Source organism: Pimephales promelas, assembly GCF_988280905.1.
Source record: "Pimephales promelas chromosome 3 unlocalized genomic scaffold, fPimPro1.hap1.1 SUPER_3_unloc_1, whole genome shotgun sequence".
Classification (NCBI taxonomy): domain Eukaryota; kingdom Metazoa; phylum Chordata; class Actinopteri; order Cypriniformes; family Leuciscidae; genus Pimephales; species Pimephales promelas.
This window is the reverse complement of record NW_028297295.1, coordinates 147,501-162,500: the sequence shown is the minus strand read 5'-3', so window position 1 is coordinate 162,500 and position 15,000 is coordinate 147,501. Positions and strand designations below refer to the sequence as shown.

General features: G+C 46.1%; 66 non-coding genes across 66 annotated transcripts in view; all 66 read left to right on the top strand.

Moving 5' to 3' along the window:
* The window catches only part of LOC148962710 (5S ribosomal RNA), a 119-nt gene extending 25 nt beyond the window's left edge, over window positions 1-94 (top strand). Inside the window, exon 1 of the ribosomal RNA XR_016150968.1 lies at window positions 1-94. This exon is cut by the window's left edge and continues 25 nt beyond it. This is a non-coding gene — a ribosomal RNA (5S ribosomal RNA).
* A 92-nt stretch (window positions 95-186) lies between these two features.
* On the top strand, window positions 187-305 carry LOC148962709 (5S ribosomal RNA). The gene has a single exon (XR_016150967.1). It is a non-coding gene; the product is annotated as a 5S ribosomal RNA (ribosomal RNA).
* Window positions 306-397: 92 nt separating this feature from the next.
* LOC148962708 (5S ribosomal RNA) lies at window positions 398-516 on the top strand. The gene has a single exon (XR_016150966.1). It is a non-coding gene; the product is annotated as a 5S ribosomal RNA (ribosomal RNA).
* A 92-nt stretch (window positions 517-608) lies between these two features.
* On the top strand, window positions 609-727 carry LOC148962707 (5S ribosomal RNA). The gene has a single exon (XR_016150964.1). It is a non-coding gene; the product is annotated as a 5S ribosomal RNA (ribosomal RNA).
* Window positions 728-819: 92 nt separating this feature from the next.
* Window positions 820-938, top strand: LOC148962706 (5S ribosomal RNA). The gene has a single exon (XR_016150963.1). It is a non-coding gene; the product is annotated as a 5S ribosomal RNA (ribosomal RNA).
* Window positions 939-1,030: 92 nt separating this feature from the next.
* Window positions 1,031-1,149, top strand: LOC148962705 (5S ribosomal RNA). The gene has a single exon (XR_016150962.1). It is a non-coding gene; the product is annotated as a 5S ribosomal RNA (ribosomal RNA).
* Window positions 1,150-1,319: 170 nt separating this feature from the next.
* Window positions 1,320-1,438, top strand: LOC148962704 (5S ribosomal RNA). The gene has a single exon (XR_016150961.1). It is a non-coding gene; the product is annotated as a 5S ribosomal RNA (ribosomal RNA).
* A 92-nt stretch (window positions 1,439-1,530) lies between these two features.
* Window positions 1,531-1,649, top strand: LOC148962703 (5S ribosomal RNA). Its single transcript, XR_016150960.1, has one exon. It is a non-coding gene; the product is annotated as a 5S ribosomal RNA (ribosomal RNA).
* A 92-nt stretch (window positions 1,650-1,741) lies between these two features.
* On the top strand, window positions 1,742-1,860 carry LOC148962702 (5S ribosomal RNA). Its single transcript, XR_016153434.1, has one exon. It is a non-coding gene; the product is annotated as a 5S ribosomal RNA (ribosomal RNA).
* Window positions 1,861-1,952: 92 nt separating this feature from the next.
* Window positions 1,953-2,071, top strand: LOC148962701 (5S ribosomal RNA). Its single transcript, XR_016150958.1, has one exon. It is a non-coding gene; the product is annotated as a 5S ribosomal RNA (ribosomal RNA).
* Window positions 2,072-2,239: 168 nt separating this feature from the next.
* Window positions 2,240-2,358, top strand: LOC148962700 (5S ribosomal RNA). Its single transcript, XR_016150957.1, has one exon. It is a non-coding gene; the product is annotated as a 5S ribosomal RNA (ribosomal RNA).
* A 92-nt stretch (window positions 2,359-2,450) lies between these two features.
* LOC148962699 (5S ribosomal RNA) lies at window positions 2,451-2,569 on the top strand. Its single transcript, XR_016150956.1, has one exon. It is a non-coding gene; the product is annotated as a 5S ribosomal RNA (ribosomal RNA).
* Window positions 2,570-2,661: 92 nt separating this feature from the next.
* Window positions 2,662-2,780, top strand: LOC148962698 (5S ribosomal RNA). Its single transcript, XR_016150955.1, has one exon. It is a non-coding gene; the product is annotated as a 5S ribosomal RNA (ribosomal RNA).
* A 92-nt stretch (window positions 2,781-2,872) lies between these two features.
* On the top strand, window positions 2,873-2,991 carry LOC148962697 (5S ribosomal RNA). The gene has a single exon (XR_016150954.1). It is a non-coding gene; the product is annotated as a 5S ribosomal RNA (ribosomal RNA).
* A 92-nt stretch (window positions 2,992-3,083) lies between these two features.
* LOC148962696 (5S ribosomal RNA) lies at window positions 3,084-3,203 on the top strand. The gene has a single exon (XR_016153461.1). It is a non-coding gene; the product is annotated as a 5S ribosomal RNA (ribosomal RNA).
* A 92-nt stretch (window positions 3,204-3,295) lies between these two features.
* LOC148962695 (5S ribosomal RNA) lies at window positions 3,296-3,414 on the top strand. Its single transcript, XR_016150952.1, has one exon. It is a non-coding gene; the product is annotated as a 5S ribosomal RNA (ribosomal RNA).
* A 92-nt stretch (window positions 3,415-3,506) lies between these two features.
* On the top strand, window positions 3,507-3,625 carry LOC148962694 (5S ribosomal RNA). The gene has a single exon (XR_016150951.1). It is a non-coding gene; the product is annotated as a 5S ribosomal RNA (ribosomal RNA).
* Window positions 3,626-3,717: 92 nt separating this feature from the next.
* On the top strand, window positions 3,718-3,836 carry LOC148962693 (5S ribosomal RNA). Its single transcript, XR_016153142.1, has one exon. It is a non-coding gene; the product is annotated as a 5S ribosomal RNA (ribosomal RNA).
* Window positions 3,837-4,009: 173 nt separating this feature from the next.
* LOC148962692 (5S ribosomal RNA) lies at window positions 4,010-4,128 on the top strand. The gene has a single exon (XR_016150950.1). It is a non-coding gene; the product is annotated as a 5S ribosomal RNA (ribosomal RNA).
* A 165-nt stretch (window positions 4,129-4,293) lies between these two features.
* LOC148962691 (5S ribosomal RNA) lies at window positions 4,294-4,412 on the top strand. Its single transcript, XR_016150949.1, has one exon. It is a non-coding gene; the product is annotated as a 5S ribosomal RNA (ribosomal RNA).
* Window positions 4,413-4,504: 92 nt separating this feature from the next.
* On the top strand, window positions 4,505-4,623 carry LOC148962690 (5S ribosomal RNA). Its single transcript, XR_016150948.1, has one exon. It is a non-coding gene; the product is annotated as a 5S ribosomal RNA (ribosomal RNA).
* Window positions 4,624-4,715: 92 nt separating this feature from the next.
* On the top strand, window positions 4,716-4,834 carry LOC148962689 (5S ribosomal RNA). Its single transcript, XR_016153433.1, has one exon. It is a non-coding gene; the product is annotated as a 5S ribosomal RNA (ribosomal RNA).
* A 92-nt stretch (window positions 4,835-4,926) lies between these two features.
* Window positions 4,927-5,045, top strand: LOC148962688 (5S ribosomal RNA). Its single transcript, XR_016150947.1, has one exon. It is a non-coding gene; the product is annotated as a 5S ribosomal RNA (ribosomal RNA).
* A 166-nt stretch (window positions 5,046-5,211) lies between these two features.
* LOC148962687 (5S ribosomal RNA) lies at window positions 5,212-5,330 on the top strand. The gene has a single exon (XR_016150946.1). It is a non-coding gene; the product is annotated as a 5S ribosomal RNA (ribosomal RNA).
* A 92-nt stretch (window positions 5,331-5,422) lies between these two features.
* LOC148962686 (5S ribosomal RNA) lies at window positions 5,423-5,541 on the top strand. Its single transcript, XR_016150945.1, has one exon. It is a non-coding gene; the product is annotated as a 5S ribosomal RNA (ribosomal RNA).
* Window positions 5,542-5,633: 92 nt separating this feature from the next.
* On the top strand, window positions 5,634-5,752 carry LOC148962685 (5S ribosomal RNA). Its single transcript, XR_016150944.1, has one exon. It is a non-coding gene; the product is annotated as a 5S ribosomal RNA (ribosomal RNA).
* Window positions 5,753-5,924: 172 nt separating this feature from the next.
* Window positions 5,925-6,043, top strand: LOC148962684 (5S ribosomal RNA). The gene has a single exon (XR_016150943.1). It is a non-coding gene; the product is annotated as a 5S ribosomal RNA (ribosomal RNA).
* Window positions 6,044-6,135: 92 nt separating this feature from the next.
* LOC148962683 (5S ribosomal RNA) lies at window positions 6,136-6,254 on the top strand. Its single transcript, XR_016150941.1, has one exon. It is a non-coding gene; the product is annotated as a 5S ribosomal RNA (ribosomal RNA).
* A 92-nt stretch (window positions 6,255-6,346) lies between these two features.
* Window positions 6,347-6,465, top strand: LOC148962682 (5S ribosomal RNA). The gene has a single exon (XR_016150940.1). It is a non-coding gene; the product is annotated as a 5S ribosomal RNA (ribosomal RNA).
* A 92-nt stretch (window positions 6,466-6,557) lies between these two features.
* LOC148962681 (5S ribosomal RNA) lies at window positions 6,558-6,676 on the top strand. Its single transcript, XR_016150939.1, has one exon. It is a non-coding gene; the product is annotated as a 5S ribosomal RNA (ribosomal RNA).
* A 92-nt stretch (window positions 6,677-6,768) lies between these two features.
* LOC148962680 (5S ribosomal RNA) lies at window positions 6,769-6,887 on the top strand. The gene has a single exon (XR_016150938.1). It is a non-coding gene; the product is annotated as a 5S ribosomal RNA (ribosomal RNA).
* A 167-nt stretch (window positions 6,888-7,054) lies between these two features.
* Window positions 7,055-7,173, top strand: LOC148962679 (5S ribosomal RNA). The gene has a single exon (XR_016150937.1). It is a non-coding gene; the product is annotated as a 5S ribosomal RNA (ribosomal RNA).
* Window positions 7,174-7,265: 92 nt separating this feature from the next.
* Window positions 7,266-7,384, top strand: LOC148962678 (5S ribosomal RNA). Its single transcript, XR_016150936.1, has one exon. It is a non-coding gene; the product is annotated as a 5S ribosomal RNA (ribosomal RNA).
* A 92-nt stretch (window positions 7,385-7,476) lies between these two features.
* Window positions 7,477-7,595, top strand: LOC148962677 (5S ribosomal RNA). The gene has a single exon (XR_016150935.1). It is a non-coding gene; the product is annotated as a 5S ribosomal RNA (ribosomal RNA).
* A 171-nt stretch (window positions 7,596-7,766) lies between these two features.
* LOC148962676 (5S ribosomal RNA) lies at window positions 7,767-7,885 on the top strand. The gene has a single exon (XR_016150934.1). It is a non-coding gene; the product is annotated as a 5S ribosomal RNA (ribosomal RNA).
* A 92-nt stretch (window positions 7,886-7,977) lies between these two features.
* Window positions 7,978-8,096, top strand: LOC148962675 (5S ribosomal RNA). Its single transcript, XR_016150933.1, has one exon. It is a non-coding gene; the product is annotated as a 5S ribosomal RNA (ribosomal RNA).
* A 92-nt stretch (window positions 8,097-8,188) lies between these two features.
* LOC148962674 (5S ribosomal RNA) lies at window positions 8,189-8,307 on the top strand. The gene has a single exon (XR_016150932.1). It is a non-coding gene; the product is annotated as a 5S ribosomal RNA (ribosomal RNA).
* A 92-nt stretch (window positions 8,308-8,399) lies between these two features.
* LOC148962673 (5S ribosomal RNA) lies at window positions 8,400-8,518 on the top strand. Its single transcript, XR_016150930.1, has one exon. It is a non-coding gene; the product is annotated as a 5S ribosomal RNA (ribosomal RNA).
* A 168-nt stretch (window positions 8,519-8,686) lies between these two features.
* Window positions 8,687-8,805, top strand: LOC148962672 (5S ribosomal RNA). The gene has a single exon (XR_016150929.1). It is a non-coding gene; the product is annotated as a 5S ribosomal RNA (ribosomal RNA).
* A 92-nt stretch (window positions 8,806-8,897) lies between these two features.
* On the top strand, window positions 8,898-9,016 carry LOC148962671 (5S ribosomal RNA). Its single transcript, XR_016150928.1, has one exon. It is a non-coding gene; the product is annotated as a 5S ribosomal RNA (ribosomal RNA).
* Window positions 9,017-9,108: 92 nt separating this feature from the next.
* LOC148962670 (5S ribosomal RNA) lies at window positions 9,109-9,227 on the top strand. Its single transcript, XR_016150927.1, has one exon. It is a non-coding gene; the product is annotated as a 5S ribosomal RNA (ribosomal RNA).
* A 92-nt stretch (window positions 9,228-9,319) lies between these two features.
* Window positions 9,320-9,438, top strand: LOC148962669 (5S ribosomal RNA). Its single transcript, XR_016150926.1, has one exon. It is a non-coding gene; the product is annotated as a 5S ribosomal RNA (ribosomal RNA).
* A 92-nt stretch (window positions 9,439-9,530) lies between these two features.
* On the top strand, window positions 9,531-9,649 carry LOC148962668 (5S ribosomal RNA). Its single transcript, XR_016153141.1, has one exon. It is a non-coding gene; the product is annotated as a 5S ribosomal RNA (ribosomal RNA).
* A 92-nt stretch (window positions 9,650-9,741) lies between these two features.
* LOC148962667 (5S ribosomal RNA) lies at window positions 9,742-9,860 on the top strand. Its single transcript, XR_016150925.1, has one exon. It is a non-coding gene; the product is annotated as a 5S ribosomal RNA (ribosomal RNA).
* A 167-nt stretch (window positions 9,861-10,027) lies between these two features.
* On the top strand, window positions 10,028-10,146 carry LOC148962666 (5S ribosomal RNA). Its single transcript, XR_016150924.1, has one exon. It is a non-coding gene; the product is annotated as a 5S ribosomal RNA (ribosomal RNA).
* Window positions 10,147-10,238: 92 nt separating this feature from the next.
* On the top strand, window positions 10,239-10,357 carry LOC148962665 (5S ribosomal RNA). Its single transcript, XR_016150923.1, has one exon. It is a non-coding gene; the product is annotated as a 5S ribosomal RNA (ribosomal RNA).
* A 92-nt stretch (window positions 10,358-10,449) lies between these two features.
* Window positions 10,450-10,568, top strand: LOC148962664 (5S ribosomal RNA). Its single transcript, XR_016153432.1, has one exon. It is a non-coding gene; the product is annotated as a 5S ribosomal RNA (ribosomal RNA).
* Window positions 10,569-10,660: 92 nt separating this feature from the next.
* LOC148962663 (5S ribosomal RNA) lies at window positions 10,661-10,779 on the top strand. The gene has a single exon (XR_016150922.1). It is a non-coding gene; the product is annotated as a 5S ribosomal RNA (ribosomal RNA).
* A 167-nt stretch (window positions 10,780-10,946) lies between these two features.
* Window positions 10,947-11,065, top strand: LOC148962662 (5S ribosomal RNA). Its single transcript, XR_016150921.1, has one exon. It is a non-coding gene; the product is annotated as a 5S ribosomal RNA (ribosomal RNA).
* A 92-nt stretch (window positions 11,066-11,157) lies between these two features.
* Window positions 11,158-11,276, top strand: LOC148962661 (5S ribosomal RNA). The gene has a single exon (XR_016150919.1). It is a non-coding gene; the product is annotated as a 5S ribosomal RNA (ribosomal RNA).
* Window positions 11,277-11,368: 92 nt separating this feature from the next.
* On the top strand, window positions 11,369-11,487 carry LOC148962660 (5S ribosomal RNA). The gene has a single exon (XR_016150918.1). It is a non-coding gene; the product is annotated as a 5S ribosomal RNA (ribosomal RNA).
* A 167-nt stretch (window positions 11,488-11,654) lies between these two features.
* On the top strand, window positions 11,655-11,773 carry LOC148962659 (5S ribosomal RNA). Its single transcript, XR_016150917.1, has one exon. It is a non-coding gene; the product is annotated as a 5S ribosomal RNA (ribosomal RNA).
* A 92-nt stretch (window positions 11,774-11,865) lies between these two features.
* On the top strand, window positions 11,866-11,984 carry LOC148962658 (5S ribosomal RNA). The gene has a single exon (XR_016150916.1). It is a non-coding gene; the product is annotated as a 5S ribosomal RNA (ribosomal RNA).
* A 92-nt stretch (window positions 11,985-12,076) lies between these two features.
* On the top strand, window positions 12,077-12,195 carry LOC148962657 (5S ribosomal RNA). The gene has a single exon (XR_016150915.1). It is a non-coding gene; the product is annotated as a 5S ribosomal RNA (ribosomal RNA).
* Window positions 12,196-12,287: 92 nt separating this feature from the next.
* On the top strand, window positions 12,288-12,406 carry LOC148962656 (5S ribosomal RNA). The gene has a single exon (XR_016150914.1). It is a non-coding gene; the product is annotated as a 5S ribosomal RNA (ribosomal RNA).
* A 92-nt stretch (window positions 12,407-12,498) lies between these two features.
* On the top strand, window positions 12,499-12,617 carry LOC148962655 (5S ribosomal RNA). Its single transcript, XR_016153140.1, has one exon. It is a non-coding gene; the product is annotated as a 5S ribosomal RNA (ribosomal RNA).
* A 92-nt stretch (window positions 12,618-12,709) lies between these two features.
* Window positions 12,710-12,828, top strand: LOC148962654 (5S ribosomal RNA). The gene has a single exon (XR_016150913.1). It is a non-coding gene; the product is annotated as a 5S ribosomal RNA (ribosomal RNA).
* Window positions 12,829-12,994: 166 nt separating this feature from the next.
* On the top strand, window positions 12,995-13,113 carry LOC148962653 (5S ribosomal RNA). The gene has a single exon (XR_016150912.1). It is a non-coding gene; the product is annotated as a 5S ribosomal RNA (ribosomal RNA).
* A 92-nt stretch (window positions 13,114-13,205) lies between these two features.
* Window positions 13,206-13,324, top strand: LOC148962652 (5S ribosomal RNA). Its single transcript, XR_016150911.1, has one exon. It is a non-coding gene; the product is annotated as a 5S ribosomal RNA (ribosomal RNA).
* Window positions 13,325-13,416: 92 nt separating this feature from the next.
* LOC148962651 (5S ribosomal RNA) lies at window positions 13,417-13,535 on the top strand. The gene has a single exon (XR_016153431.1). It is a non-coding gene; the product is annotated as a 5S ribosomal RNA (ribosomal RNA).
* A 92-nt stretch (window positions 13,536-13,627) lies between these two features.
* On the top strand, window positions 13,628-13,746 carry LOC148962650 (5S ribosomal RNA). The gene has a single exon (XR_016150910.1). It is a non-coding gene; the product is annotated as a 5S ribosomal RNA (ribosomal RNA).
* Window positions 13,747-13,913: 167 nt separating this feature from the next.
* On the top strand, window positions 13,914-14,032 carry LOC148962649 (5S ribosomal RNA). Its single transcript, XR_016150908.1, has one exon. It is a non-coding gene; the product is annotated as a 5S ribosomal RNA (ribosomal RNA).
* Window positions 14,033-14,124: 92 nt separating this feature from the next.
* Window positions 14,125-14,243, top strand: LOC148962648 (5S ribosomal RNA). The gene has a single exon (XR_016150907.1). It is a non-coding gene; the product is annotated as a 5S ribosomal RNA (ribosomal RNA).
* A 92-nt stretch (window positions 14,244-14,335) lies between these two features.
* LOC148962647 (5S ribosomal RNA) lies at window positions 14,336-14,454 on the top strand. The gene has a single exon (XR_016150906.1). It is a non-coding gene; the product is annotated as a 5S ribosomal RNA (ribosomal RNA).
* A 172-nt stretch (window positions 14,455-14,626) lies between these two features.
* Window positions 14,627-14,745, top strand: LOC148962646 (5S ribosomal RNA). The gene has a single exon (XR_016150905.1). It is a non-coding gene; the product is annotated as a 5S ribosomal RNA (ribosomal RNA).
* A 92-nt stretch (window positions 14,746-14,837) lies between these two features.
* On the top strand, window positions 14,838-14,956 carry LOC148962645 (5S ribosomal RNA). The gene has a single exon (XR_016150904.1). It is a non-coding gene; the product is annotated as a 5S ribosomal RNA (ribosomal RNA).
* Window positions 14,957-15,000: the final 44 nt, after the last annotated feature.

The following is a 15,000-nucleotide window of genomic DNA, read 5'->3' as shown; positions in this document are numbered from 1 at the left end:
CGCCCGAACTCGTCTGATCTCGGAAGCTAAGCAGGGTCGGGCCTGGTTAGTACTTGGATGGGAGACCGCCTGGGAATACCAGGTGCTGTAAGCTTTATTGTTGGATGGGAGACCTAGTAAGCTTTATATGGTTTACTACCCTAATGTTCTAACCATTCAAAAAGCCCAATTTTGGCAGCAGATTTTGCTTACGGCCATACCACCTTGAGAACGCCCGAACTCGTCTGATCTCGGAAGCTAAGCAGGGTCGGGCCTGGTTAGTACTTGGATGGGAGACCGCCTGGGAATACCAGGTGCTGTAAGCTTTATTGTTGGATGGGAGACCTAGTAAGCTTTATATGGTTTACTACCCTAATGTTCTAACCATTCAAAAAGCCCAATTTTGGCAGCAGATTTTGCTTACGGCCATACCACCTTGAGAACGCCCGAACTCGTCTGATCTCGGAAGCTAAGCAGGGTCGGGCCTGGTTAGTACTTGGATGGGAGACCGCCTGGGAATACCAGGTGCTGTAAGCTTTATTGTTGGATGGGAGACCTAGTAAGCTTTATATGGTTTACTACCCTAATGTTCTAACCATTCAAATAGCCCAATTTTGGCAGCAGATTTCGCTTACGGCCATACCACCTTGAGAACGCCCGAACTCGTCTGATCTCGGAAGCTAAGCAGGGTCGGGCCTGGTTAGTACTTGGATGGGAGACCGCCTGGGAATACCAGGTGCTGTAAGCTTTATTGTTGGATGGGAGACCTAGTAAGCTTTATATGGTTTACTACTCTAATGTTCTAACCATTCAAATAGCCCAATTTTGGCAGCAGATTTTGCTTACGGCCATACCACCTTGAGAACGCCCGAACTCGTCTGATCTCGGAAGCTAAGCAGGGTCGGGCCTGGTTAGTACTTGGATGGGAGACCGCCTGGGAATACCAGGTGCTGTAAGCTTTATTGTTGGATGGGAGACCTAGTAAGCTTTATATGGTTTACTACCCTAATGTTCTAACCATTCAAATAGCCCAATTTTGGCAGCAGATTTTGCTTACGGCCATACCACCTTGAGAACGCCCGAACTCGTCTGATCTCGGAAGCTAAGCAGGGTCGGGCCTGGTTAGTACTTGGATGGGAGACCGCCTGGGAATACCAGGTGCTGTAAGCTTTATTGTTTAAAAAAAAAAAAAAAAAAAAGAGTCAATGAAATGGTTCAAAAATCCTAAATTGTCTTTTTTCCCCCTCAAAATGCCTGAAATCGTCTCTGAGTTTCTTCAGAAAGCCTGAAAGAGTCTCTTTTTTTTTTCTTCAAATAGCCCAATTTTGGCAGCAGATTTCGCTTACGGCCATACCACCTTGAGAACGCCCGAACTCGTCTGATCTCGGAAGCTAAGCAGGGTCGGGCCTGGTTAGTACTTGGATGGGAGACCGCCTGGGAATACCAGGTGCTGTAAGCTTTATTGTTGGATGGGAGACCTAGTAAGCTTTATATGGTTTACTACCCTAATGTTCTAACCATTCAAATAGCCCAATTTTGGCAGCAGATTTTGCTTACGGCCATACCACCTTGAGAACGCCCGAACTCGTCTGATCTCGGAAGCTAAGCAGGGTCGGGCCTGGTTAGTACTTGGATGGGAGACCGCCTGGGAATACCAGGTGCTGTAAGCTTTATTGTTGGATGGGAGACCTAGTAAGCTTTATATGGTTTACTACCCTAATGTTCTAACCATTCAAATAGCCCAATTTTGGCAGCAGATTTTGCTTACGGCCATACCACCTTGAGAACGCCCGAACTCGTCTAATCTCGGAAGCTAAGCAGGGTCGGGCCTGGTTAGTACTTGGATGGGAGACCGCCTGGGAATACCAGGTGCTGTAAGCTTTATTGTTGGATGGGAGACCTAGTAAGCTTTATATGGTTTACTACCCTAATGTTCTAACCATTCAAATAGCCCAATTTTGGCAGCAGATTTTGCTTACGGCCATACCACCTTGAGAACGCCCGAACTCGTCTGATCTCGGAAGCTAAGCAGGGTCGGGCCTGGTTAGTACTTGGATGGGAGACCGCCTGGGAATACCAGGTGCTGTAAGCTTTATTGTTTAAAAAAAAAAAAAAAAAAGAGTCAATGAAATGGTTCAAAAATCCTAAATTGTCTTTTTTCCCCCTCAAAATGCCTGAAATCGTCTCTGAGTTTCTTCAGAAAGCCTGAAAGAGTCTCTTTTTTTTTTCTTCAAATAGCCCAATTTTGGCAGCAGATTTCGCTTACGGCCATACCACCTTGAGAACGCCCGAACTCGTCTGATCTCGGAAGCTAAGCAGGGTCGGGCCTGGTTAGTACTTGGATGGGAGACCGCCTGGGAATACCAGGTGCTGTAAGCTTTATTGTTGGATGGGAGACCTAGTAAGCTTTATATGGTTTACTACCCTAATGTTCTAACCATTCAAATAGCCCAATTTTGGCAGCAGATTTTGCTTACGGCCATACCACCTTGAGAACGCCCGAACTCGTCTGATCTCGGAAGCTAAGCAGGGTCGGGCCTGGTTAGTACTTGGATGGGAGACCGCCTGGGAATACCAGGTGCTGTAAGCTTTATTGTTGGATGGGAGACCTAGTAAGCTTTATATGGTTTACTACCCTAATGTTCTAACCATTCAAAAAGCCCAATTTTGGCAGCAGATTTTGCTTACGGCCATACCACCTTGAGAACGCCCGAACTCGTCTGATCTCGGAAGCTAAGCAGGGTCGGGCCTGGTTAGTACTTGGATGGGAGACCGCCTGGGAATACCAGGTGCTGTAAGCTTTATTGTTGGATGGGAGACCTAGTAAGCTTTATATGGTTTACTACCCTAATGTTCTAACCATTCAAATAGCCCAATTTTGGCAGCAGATTTGGCTTACGGCCATACCACCTTGAGAACGCCCGAACTCGTCTGATCTCGGAAGCTAAGCAGGGTCGGGCCTGGTTAGTACTTGGATGGGAGACCGCCTGGGAATACCAGGTGCTGTAAGCTTTATTGTTGGATGGGAGACCTAGTAAGCTTTATATGGTTTACTACCCTAATGTTCTAACCATTCAAAAAGCCCAATTTTGGCAGCAGATTTTGCTTACGGCCATACCACCTTGAGAACGCCCGAACTCGTCTGATCTCGGAAGCTAAGCAGGGTCGGGCCTGGTTATTTACTTGGATGGGAGACCGCCTGGGAATACCAGGTGCTGTAAGCTTTATTGTTGGATGGGAGACCTAGTAAGCTTTATATGGTTTACTACCCTAATGTTCTAACCATTCAAAAAGCCCAATTTTGGCAGCAGATTTAGCTTACGGCCATACCACCTTGAGAACGCCCGAACTCGTCTGATCTCGGAAGCTAAGCAGGGTCGGGCCTGGTTAGTACTTGGATGGGAGACCGCCTGGGAATACCAGGTGCTGTAAGCTTTATTGTTGGATGGGAGACCTAGTAAGCTTTATATGGTTTACTACTCTAATGTTCTAACCATTCAAATAGCCCAATTTTGGCAGCAGATTTTGCTTACGGCCATACCACCTTGAGAACGCCCGAACTCGTCTGATCTCGGAAGCTAAGCAGGGTCGGGCCTGGTTAGTACTTGGATGGGAGACCGCCTGGGAATACCAGGTGCTGTAAGCTTTATTGTTGGATGGGAGACCTAGTAAGCTTTATATGGTTTACTACCCTAATGTTCTAACCATTCAAATAGCCCAATTTTGGCAGCAGATTTTGCTTACGGCCATACCACCTTGAGAACGCCCGAACTCGTCTGATCTCGGAAGCTAAGCAGGGTCGGGCCTGGTTAGTACTTGGATGGGAGACCGCCTGGGAACACCAGGTGCTGTAAGCTTTATTGTTTAAAAAAAAAAAAAAAAAAAAAAAGAGTCAATGAAATGGTTCAAAAATCCTAAATTGTCTTTTTTCCCCCTCAAAATGCCTGAAATCGTCTCTGAGTTTCTTCAGAAAGCCTGAAAGAGTCTCTTTTTTTTTTCTTCAAATAGCCCAATTTTGGCAGCAGATTTCGCTTACGGCCATACCACCTTGAGAACGCCCGAACTCGTCTGATCTCGGAAGCTAAGCAGGGTCGGGCCTGGTTAGTACTTGGATGGGAGACCGCCTGGGAATACCAGGTGCTGTAAGCTTTATTGTTTAAAAAAAAAAAAAAAGAGTCAATGAAATGGTTCAAAAATCCTAAATTGTCTTTTTTCCCCCTCAAAATGCCTGAAATCGTCTCTGAGTTTCTTCAGAAAGCCTGAAAGAGTCTCTTTTTTTTTTCTTCAAATAGCCCAATTTTGGCAGCAGATTTCGCTTACGGCCATACCACCTTGAGAACGCCCGAACTCGTCTGATCTCGGAAGCTAAGCAGGGTCGGGCCTGGTTAGTACTTGGATGGGAGACCGCCTGGGAATACCAGGTGCTGTAAGCTTTATTGTTGGATGGGAGACCTAGTAAGCTTTATATGGTTTACTACCCTAATGTTCTAACCATTCAAATAGCCCAATTTTGGCAGCAGATTTTGCTTACGGCCATACCACCTTGAGAACGCCCGAACTCGTCTGATCTCGGAAGCTAAGCAGGGTCGGGCCTGGTTAGTACTTGGATGGGAGACCGCCTGGGAATACCAGGTGCTGTAAGCTTTATTGTTGGATGGGAGACCTAGTAAGCTTTATATGGTTTACTACCCTAATGTTCTAACCATTCAAATAGCCCAATTTTGGCAGCAGATTTTGCTTACGGCCATACCACCTTGAGAACGCCCGAACTCGTCTAATCTCGGAAGCTAAGCAGGGTCGGGCCTGGTTAGTACTTGGATGGGAGACCGCCTGGGAATACCAGGTGCTGTAAGCTTTATTGTTGGATGGGAGACCTAGTAAGCTTTATATGGTTTACTACCCTAATGTTCTAACCATTCAAATAGCCCAATTTTGGCAGCAGATTTTGCTTACGGCCATACCACCTTGAGAACGCCCGAACTCGTCTGATCTCGGAAGCTAAGCAGGGTCGGGCCTGGTTAGTACTTGGATGGGAGACCGCCTGGGAATACCAGGTGCTGTAAGCTTTATTGTTTAAAAAAAAAAAAAAAAGAGTCAATGAAATGGTTCAAAAATCCTAAATTGTCTTTTTTCCCCCTCAAAATGCCTGAAATCGTCTCTGAGTTTCTTCAGAAAGCCTGAAAGAGTCTCTTTTTTTTTTCTTCAAATAGCCCAATTTTGGCAGCAGATTTCGCTTACGGCCATACCACCTTGAGAACGCCCGAACTCGTCTGATCTCGGAAGCTAAGCAGGGTCGGGCCTGGTTAGTACTTGGATGGGAGACCGCCTGGGAATACCAGGTGCTGTAAGCTTTATTGTTGGATGGGAGACCTAGTAAGCTTTATATGGTTTACTACCCTAATGTTCTAACCATTCAAATAGCCCAATTTTGGCAGCAGATTTTGCTTACGGCCATACCACCTTGAGAACGCCCGAACTCGTCTGATCTCGGAAGCTAAGCAGGGTCGGGCCTGGTTAGTACTTGGATGGGAGACCGCCTGGGAATACCAGGTGCTGTAAGCTTTATTGTTGGATGGGAGACCTAGTAAGCTTTATATGGTTTACTACCCTAATGTTCTAACCATTCAAAAAGCCCAATTTTGGCAGCAGATGTTGCTTACGGCCATACCACCTTGAGAACGCCCGAACTCGTCTGATCTCGGAAGCTAAGCAGGGTCGGGCCTGGTTAGTACTTGGATGGGAGACCGCCTGGGAATACCAGGTGCTGTAAGCTTTATTGTTTAAAAAAAAAAAAAAAAAAAAAAGAGTCAATGAAATTGTTCAAAAATCCTAAATTGTCTTTTTTCCCCCTCAAAATGCCTGAAATCGTCTCTGAGTTTCTTCAGAAAGCCTGAAAGAGTCTCTTTTTTTTTTCTTCAAATAGCCCAATTTTGGCAGCAGATTTCGCTTACGGCCATACCACCTTGAGAACGCCCGAACTCGTCTGATCTCGGAAGCTAAGCAGGGTCGGGCCTGGTTAGTACTTGGATGGGAGACCGCCTGGGAATACCAGGTGCTGTAAGCTTTATTGTTGGATGGGAGACCTAGTAAGCTTTATATGGTTTACTACCCTAATGTTCTAACCATTCAAATAGCCCAATTTTGGCAGCAGATTTTGCTTACGGCCATACCACCTTGAGAACGCCCGAACTCGTCTGATCTCGGAAGCTAAGCAGGGTCGGGCCTGGTTAGTACTTGGATGGGAGACCGCCTGGGAATACCAGGTGCTGTAAGCTTTATTGTTGGATGGGAGACCTAGTAAGCTTTATATGGTTTACTACCCTAATGTTCTAACCATTCAAATAGCCCAATTTTGGCAGCAGATTTTGCTTACGGCCATACCACCTTGAGAACGCCCGAACTCGTCTGATCTCGGAAGCTAAGCAGGGTCGGGCCTGGTTAGTACTTGGATGGGAGACCGCCTGGGAATACCAGGTGCTGTAAGCTTTATTGTTGGATGGGAGACCTAGTAAGCTTTATATGGTTTACTACCCTAATGTTCTAACCATTCAAATAGCCCAATTTTGGCAGCAGATTTTGCTTACGGCCATACCACCTTGAGAACGCCCGAACTCGTCTGATCTCGGAAGCTAAGCAGGGTCGGGCCTGGTTAGTACTTGGATGGGAGACCGCCTGGGAATACCAGGTGCTGTAAGCTTTATTGTTGGATGGGAGACCTAGTAAGCTTTATATGGTTTACTACCCTAATGTTCTAACCATTCAAATAGCCCAATTTTGGCAGCAGATTTTGCTTACGGCCATACCACCTTGAGAACGCCCGAACTCGTCTGATCTCGGAAGCTAAGCAGGGTCGGGCCTGGTTAGTACTTGGATGGGAGACCGCCTGGGAATACCAGGTGCTGTAAGCTTTATTGTTTAAAAAAAAAAAAAAAAAGAGTCAATGAAATGGTTCAAAAATCCTAAATTGTCTTTTTTCCCCCTCAAAATGCCTGAAATCGTCTCTGAGTTTCTTCAGAAAGCCTGAAAGAGTCTCTTTTTTTTTTCTTCAAATAGCCCAATTTTGGCAGCAGATTTCGCTTACGGCCATACCACCTTGAGAACGCCCGAACTCGTCTGATCTCGGAAGCTAAGCAGGGTCGGGCCTGGTTAGTACTTGGATGGGAGACCGCCTGGGAATACCAGGTGCTGTAAGCTTTATTGTTGGATGGGAGACCTAGTAAGCTTTATATGGTTTACTACCCTAATGTTCTAACCATTCAAATAGCCCAATTTTGGCAGCAGATTTTGCTTACGGCCATACCACCTTGAGAACGCCCGAACTCGTCTGATCTCGGAAGCTAAGCAGGGTCGGGCCTGGTTAGTACTTGGATGGGAGACCGCCTGGGAATACCAGGTGCTGTAAGCTTTATTGTTGGATGGGAGACCTAGTAAGCTTTATATGGTTTACTACCCTAATGTTCTAACCATTCAAAAAGCCCAATTTTGGCAGCAGATTTTGCTTACGGCCATACCACCTTGAGAACGCCCGAACTCGTCTGATCTCGGAAGCTAAGCAGGGTCGGGCCTGGTTAGTACTTGGATGGGAGACCGCCTGGGAATACCAGGTGCTGTAAGCTTTATTGTTTAAAAAAAAAAAAAAAAAAAAAAGAGTCAATGAAATTGTTCAAAAATCCTAAATTGTCTTTTTTCCCCCTCAAAATGCCTGAAATCGTCTCTGAGTTTCTTCAGAAAGCCTGAAAGAGTCTCTTTTTTTTTCTTCAAATAGCCCAATTTTGGCAGCAGATTTCGCTTACGGCCATACCACCTTGAGAACGCCCGAACTCGTCTGATCTCGGAAGCTAAGCAGGGTCGGGCCTGGTTAGTACTTGGATGGGAGACCGCCTGGGAATACCAGGTGCTGTAAGCTTTATTGTTGGATGGGAGACCTGGTAAGCTTTATATGGTTTACTACCCTAATGTTCTAACCATTCAAATAGCCCAATTTTGGCAGCAGATTTTGCTTACGGCCATACCACCTTGAGAACGCCCGAACTCGTCTGATCTCGGAAGCTAAGCAGGGTCGGGCCTGGTTAGTACTTGGATGGGAGACCGCCTGGGAATACCAGGTGCTGTAAGCTTTATTGTTGGATGGGAGACCTAGTAAGCTTTATATGGTTTACTACCCTAATGTTCTAACCATTCAAATAGCCCAATTTTGGCAGCAGATTTTGCTTACGGCCATACCACCTTGAGAACGCCCGAACTCGTCTGATCTCGGAAGCTAAGCAGGGTCGGGCCTGGTTAGTACTTGGATGGGAGACCGCCTGGGAATACCAGGTGCTGTAAGCTTTATTGTTGGATGGGAGACCTAGTAAGCTTTATATGGTTTACTACCCTAATGTTCTAACCATTCAAATAGCCCAATTTTGGCAGCAGATTTTGCTTACGGCCATACCACCTTGAGAACGCCCGAACTCGTCTGATCTCGGAAGCTAAGCAGGGTCGGGCCTGGTTAGTACTTGGATGGGAGACCGCCTGGGAATACCAGGTGCTGTAAGCTTTATTGTTTAAAAAAAAAAAAAAAAAAGAGTCAATGAAATGGTTCAAAAATCCTAAATTGTCTTTTTTCCCCCTCAAAATGCCTGAAATCGTCTCTGAGTTTCTTCAGAAAGCCTGAAAGAGTCTCTTTTTTTTTTCTTCAAATAGCCCAATTTTGGCAGCAGATTTCGCTTACGGCCATACCACCTTGAGAACGCCCGAACTCGTCTGATCTCGGAAGCTAAGCAGGGTCGGGCCTGGTTAGTACTTGGATGGGAGACCGCCTGGGAATACCAGGTGCTGTAAGCTTTATTGTTGGATGGGAGACCTAGTAAGCTTTATATGGTTTACTACCCTAATGTTCTAACCATTCAAATAGCCCAATTTTGGCAGCAGATTTGGCTTACGGCCATACCACCTTGAGAACGCCCGAACTCGTCTGATCTCGGAAGCTAAGCAGGGTCGGGCCTGGTTAGTACTTGGATGGGAGACCGCCTGGGAATACCAGGTGCTGTAAGCTTTATTGTTGGATGGGAGACCTAGTAAGCTTTATATGGTTTACTACCCTAATGTTCTAACCATTCAAAAAGCCCAATTTTGGCAGCAGATTTTGCTTACGGCCATACCACCTTGAGAACGCCCGAACTCGTCTGATCTCGGAAGCTAAGCAGGGTCGGGCCTGGTTAGTACTTGGATGGGAGACCGCCTGGGAATACCAGGTGCTGTAAGCTTTATTGTTGGATGGGAGACCTAGTAAGCTTTATATGGTTTACTACCCTAATGTTCTAACCATTCAAAAAGCCCAATTTTGGCAGCAGATTTTGCTTACGGCCATACCACCTTGAGAACGCCCGAACTCGTCTGATCTCGGAAGCTAAGCAGGGTCGGGCCTGGTTAGTACTTGGATGGGAGACCGCCTGGGAATACCAGGTGCTGTAAGCTTTATTGTTGGATGGGAGACCTAGTAAGCTTTATATGGTTTACTACTCTAATGTTCTAACCATTCAAATAGCCCAATTTTGGCAGCAGATTTTGCTTACGGCCATACCACCTTGAGAACGCCCGAACTCGTCTGATCTCGGAAGCTAAGCAGGGTCGGGCCTGGTTAGTACTTGGATGGGAGACCGCCTGGGAACACCAGGTGCTGTAAGCTTTATTGTTGGATGGGAGACCTAGTAAGCTTTATATGGTTTACTACCCTAATGTTCTAACCATTCAAATAGCCCAATTTTGGCAGCAGATTTTGCTTACGGCCATACCACCTTGAGAACGCCCGAACTCGTCTGATCTCGGAAGCTAAGCAGGGTCGGGCCTGGTTAGTACTTGGATGGGAGACCGCCTGGGAATACCAGGTGCTGTAAGCTTTATCGTTTAAAAAAAAAAAAAAAAAGAGTCAATGAAATGGTTCAAAAATCCTAAATTGTCTTTTTTCCCCCTCAAAATGCCTGAAATCGTCTCTGAGTTTCTTCAGAAAGCCTGAAAGAGTCTCTTTTTTTTTTCTTCAAATAGCCCAATTTTGGCAGCAGATTTCGCTTACGGCCATACCACCTTGAGAACGCCCGAACTCGTCTGATCTCGGAAGCTAAGCAGGGTCGGGCCTGGTTAGTACTTGGATGGGAGACCGCCTGGGAATACCAGGTGCTGTAAGCTTTATTGTTGGATGGGAGACCTAGTAAGCTTTATATGGTTTACTACCCTAATGTTCTAACCATTCAAATAGCCCAATTTTGGCAGCAGATTTTGCTTACGGCCATACCACCTTGAGAACGCCCGAACTCGTCTGATCTCGGAAGCTAAGCAGGGTCGGGCCTGGTTAGTACTTGGATGGGAGACCGCCTGGGAATACCAGGTGCTGTAAGCTTTATTGTTGGATGGGAGACCTAGTAAGCTTTATATGGTTTACTACCCTAATGTTCTAACCATTCAAATAGCCCAATTTTGGCAGCAGATTTTGCTTACGGCCATACCACCTTGAGAACGCCCGAACTCGTCTAATCTCGGAAGCTAAGCAGGGTCGGGCCTGGTTAGTACTTGGATGGGAGACCGCCTGGGAATACCAGGTGCTGTAAGCTTTATTGTTGGATGGGAGACCTAGTAAGCTTTATATGGTTTACTACCCTAATGTTCTAACCATTCAAATAGCCCAATTTTGGCAGCAGATTTTGCTTACGGCCATACCACCTTGAGAACGCCCGAACTCGTCTGATCTCGGAAGCTAAGCAGGGTCGGGCCTGGTTAGTACTTGGATGGGAGACCGCCTGGGAATACCAGGTGCTGTAAGCTTTATTGTTTAAAAAAAAAAAAAAAAAGAGTCAATGAAATGGTTCAAAAATCCTAAATTGTCTTTTTTCCCCCTCAAAATGCCTGAAATCGTCTCTGAGTTTCTTCAGAAAGCCTGAAAGAGTCTCTTTTTTTTTTCTTCAAATAGCCCAATTTTGGCAGCAGATTTCGCTTACGGCCATACCACCTTGAGAACGCCCGAACTCGTCTGATCTCGGAAGCTAAGCAGGGTCGGGCCTGGTTAGTACTTGGATGGGAGACCGCCTGGGAATACCAGGTGCTGTAAGCTTTATTGTTGGATGGGAGACCTAGTAAGCTTTATATGGTTTACTACCCTAATGTTCTAACCATTCAAATAGCCCAATTTTGGCAGCAGATTTTGCTTACGGCCATACCACCTTGAGAACGCCCGAACTCGTCTGATCTCGGAAGCTAAGCAGGGTCGGGCCTGGTTAGTACTTGGATGGGAGACCGCCTGGGAATACCAGGTGCTGTAAGCTTTATTGTTGGATGGGAGACCTAGTAAGCTTTATATGGTTTACTACCCTAATGTTCTAACCATTCAAATAGCCCAATTTTGGCAGCAGATTTTGCTTACGGCCATACCACCTTGAGAACGCCCGAACTCGTCTGATCTCGGAAGCTAAGCAGGGTCGGGCCTGGTTAGTACTTGGATGGGAGACCGCCTGGGAATACCAGGTGCTGTAAGCTTTATTGTTTAAAAAAAAAAAAAAAAAGAGTCAATGAAATGGTTCAAAAATCCTAAATTGTCTTTTTTCCCCCTCAAAATGCCTGAAATCGTCTCTGAGTTTCTTCAGAAAGCCTGAAAGAGTCTCTTTTTTTTTTCTTCAAATAGCCCAATTTTGGCAGCAGATTTCGCTTACGGCCATACCACCTTGAGAACGCCCGAACTCGTCTGATCTCGGAAGCTAAGCAGGGTCGGGCCTGGTTAGTACTTGGATGGGAGACCGCCTGGGAATACCAGGTGCTGTAAGCTTTATTGTTGGATGGGAGACCTAGTAAGCTTTATATGGTTTACTACCCTAATGTTCTAACCATTCAAATAGCCCAATTTTGGCAGCAGATTTGGCTTACGGCCATACCACCTTGAGAACGCCCGAACTCGTCTGATCTCGGAAGCTAAGCAGGGTCGGGCCTGGTTAGTACTTGGATGGGAGACCGCCTGGGAATACCAGGTGCTGTAAGCTTTATTGTTGGATGGGAGACCTAGTAAGCTTTATATGGTTTACTACCCTAATGTTCTAACCATTCAAAAAGCCCAATTTTGGCAGCAGATTTTGCTTACGGCCATACCACCTTGAGAACGCCCGAACTCGTCTGATCTCGGAAGCTAAGCAGGGTCGGGCCTGGTTAGTACTTGGATGGGAGACCGCCTGGGAATACCAGGTGCTGTAAGCTTTATTGTTGGATGGGAGACCTAGTAAGCTTTATATGGTTTACTACCCTAATGTTCTAACCATTCAAAAAGCCCAATTTTGGCAGCAGATTTTGCTTACGGCCATACCACCTTGAGAACGCCCGAACTCGTCTGATCTCGGAAGCTAAGCAGGGTCGGGCCTGGTTAGTACTTGGATGGGAGACCGCCTGGGAATACCAGGTGCTGTAAGCTTTATTGTTGGATGGGAGACCTAGTAAGCTTTATATGGTTTACTACTCTAATGTTCTAACCATTCAAATAGCCCAATTTTGGCAGCAGATTTTGCTTACGGCCATACCACCTTGAGAACGCCCGAACTCGTCTGATCTCGGAAGCTAAGCAGGGTCGGGCCTGGTTAGTACTTGGATGGGAGACCGCCTGGGAACACCAGGTGCTGTAAGCTTTATTGTTGGATGGGAGACCTAGTAAGCTTTATATGGTTTACTACCCTAATGTTCTAACCATTCAAATAGCCCAATTTTGGCAGCAGATTTTGCTTACGGCCATACCACCTTGAGAACGCCCGAACTCGTCTGATCTCGGAAGCTAAGCAGGGTCGGGCCTGGTTAGTACTTGGATGGGAGACCGCCTGGGAATACCAGGTGCTGTAAGCTTTATCGTTTAAAAAAAAAAAAAAAAGAGTCAATGAAATGGTTCAAAAATCCTAAATTGTCTTTTTTCCCCCTCAAAATGCCTGAAATCGTCTCTGAGTTTCTTCAGAAAGCCTGAAAGAGTCTCTTTTTTTTTTCTTCAAATAGCCCAATTTTGGCAGCAGATTTCGCTTACGGCCATACCACCTTGAGAACGCCCGAACTCGTCTGATCTCGGAAGCTAAGCAGGGTCGGGCCTGGTTAGTACTTGGATGGGAGACCGCCTGGGAATACCAGGTGCTGTAAGCTTTATTGTTGGATGGGAGACCTAGTAAGCTTTATATGGTTTACTACCCTAATGTTCTAACCATTCAAATAGCCCAATTTTGGCAGCAGATTTTGCTTACGGCCATACCACCTTGAGAACGCCCGAACTCGTCTGATCTCGGAAGCTAAGCAGGGTCGGGCCTGGTTAGTACTTGGATGGGAGACCGCCTGGGAATACCAGGTGCTGTAAGCTTTATTGTTGGATGGGAGACCTAGTAAGCTTTATATGGTTTACTACCCTAATGTTCTAACCATTCAAATAGCCCAATTTTGGCAGCAGATTTTGCTTACGGCCATACCACCTTGAGAACGCCCGAACTCGTCTAATCTCGGAAGCTAAGCAGGGTCGGGCCTGGTTAGTACTTGGATGGGAGACCGCCTGGGAATACCAGGTGCTGTAAGCTTTATTGTTGGATGGGAGACCTAGTAAGCTTTATATGGTTTACTACCCTAATGTTCTAACCATTCAAATAGCCCAATTTTGGCAGCAGATTTTGCTTACGGCCATACCACCTTGAGAACGCCCGAACTCGTCTGATCTCGGAAGCTAAGCAGGGTCGGGCCTGGTTAGTACTTGGATGGGAGACCGCCTGGGAATACCAGGTGCTGTAAGCTTTATTGTTTAAAAAAAAAAAAAAAAAGAGTCAATGAAATGGTTCAAAAATCCTAAATTGTCTTTTTTCCCCCTCAAAATGCCTGAAATCGTCTCTGAGTTTCTTCAGAAAGCCTGAAAGAGTCTCTTTTTTTTTTCTTCAAATAGCCCAATTTTGGCAGCAGATTTCGCTTACGGCCATACCACCTTGAGAACGCCCGAACTCGTCTGATCTCGGAAGCTAAGCAGGGTCGGGCCTGGTTAGTACTTGGATGGGAGACCGCCTGGGAATACCAGGTGCTGTAAGCTTTATTGTTGGATGGGAGACCTAGTAAGCTTTATATGGTTTACTACCCTAATGTTCTAACCATTCAAATAGCCCAATTTTGGCAGCAGATTTTGCTTACGGCCATACCACCTTGAGAACGCCCGAACTCGTCTGATCTCGGAAGCTAAGCAGGGTCGGGCCTGGTTAGTACTTGGATGGGAGACCGCCTGGGAATACCAGGTGCTGTAAGCTTTATTGTTGGATGGGAGACCTAGTAAGCTTTATATGGTTTACTACCCTAATGTTCTAACCATTCAAAAAGCCCAATTTTGGCAGCAGATTTTGCTTACGGCCATACCACCTTGAGAACGCCCGAACTCGTCTGATCTCGGAAGCTAAGCAGGGTCGGGCCTGGTTAGTACTTGGATGGGAGACCGCCTGGGAATACCAGGTGCTGTAAGCTTTATTGTTTAAAAAAAAAAAAAAAAAAAAAAGAGTCAATGAAATTGTTCAAAAATCCTAAATTGTCTTTTTTCCCCCTCAAAATGCCTGAAATCGTCTCTGAGTTTCTTCAGAAAGCCTGAAAGAGTCTCTTTTTTTTTTCTTCAAATAGCCCAATTTTGGCAGCAGATTTCGCTTACGGCCATACCACCTTGAGAACGCCCGAACTCGTCTGATCTCGGAAGCTAAGCAGGGTCGGGCCTGGTTAGTACTTGGATGGGAGACCGCCTGGGAATACCAGGTGCTGTAAGCTTTATTGTTGGATGGGAGACCTAGTAAGCTTTATATGGTTTACTACCCTAATGTTCTAACCATTCAAATAGCCCAATTTTGGCAGCAGATTTTGCTTACGGCCATACCACCTTGAGAACGCCCGAACTCGTCTGATCTCGGAAGCTAAGCAGGGTCGGGCCTGGTTAGTACTTGGATGGGAGACCGCCTGGGAATACCAGGTGCTGTAAGCTTTATTGTTGGATGGGAGACCTAGTAAGCTTTATATGGTTTACTA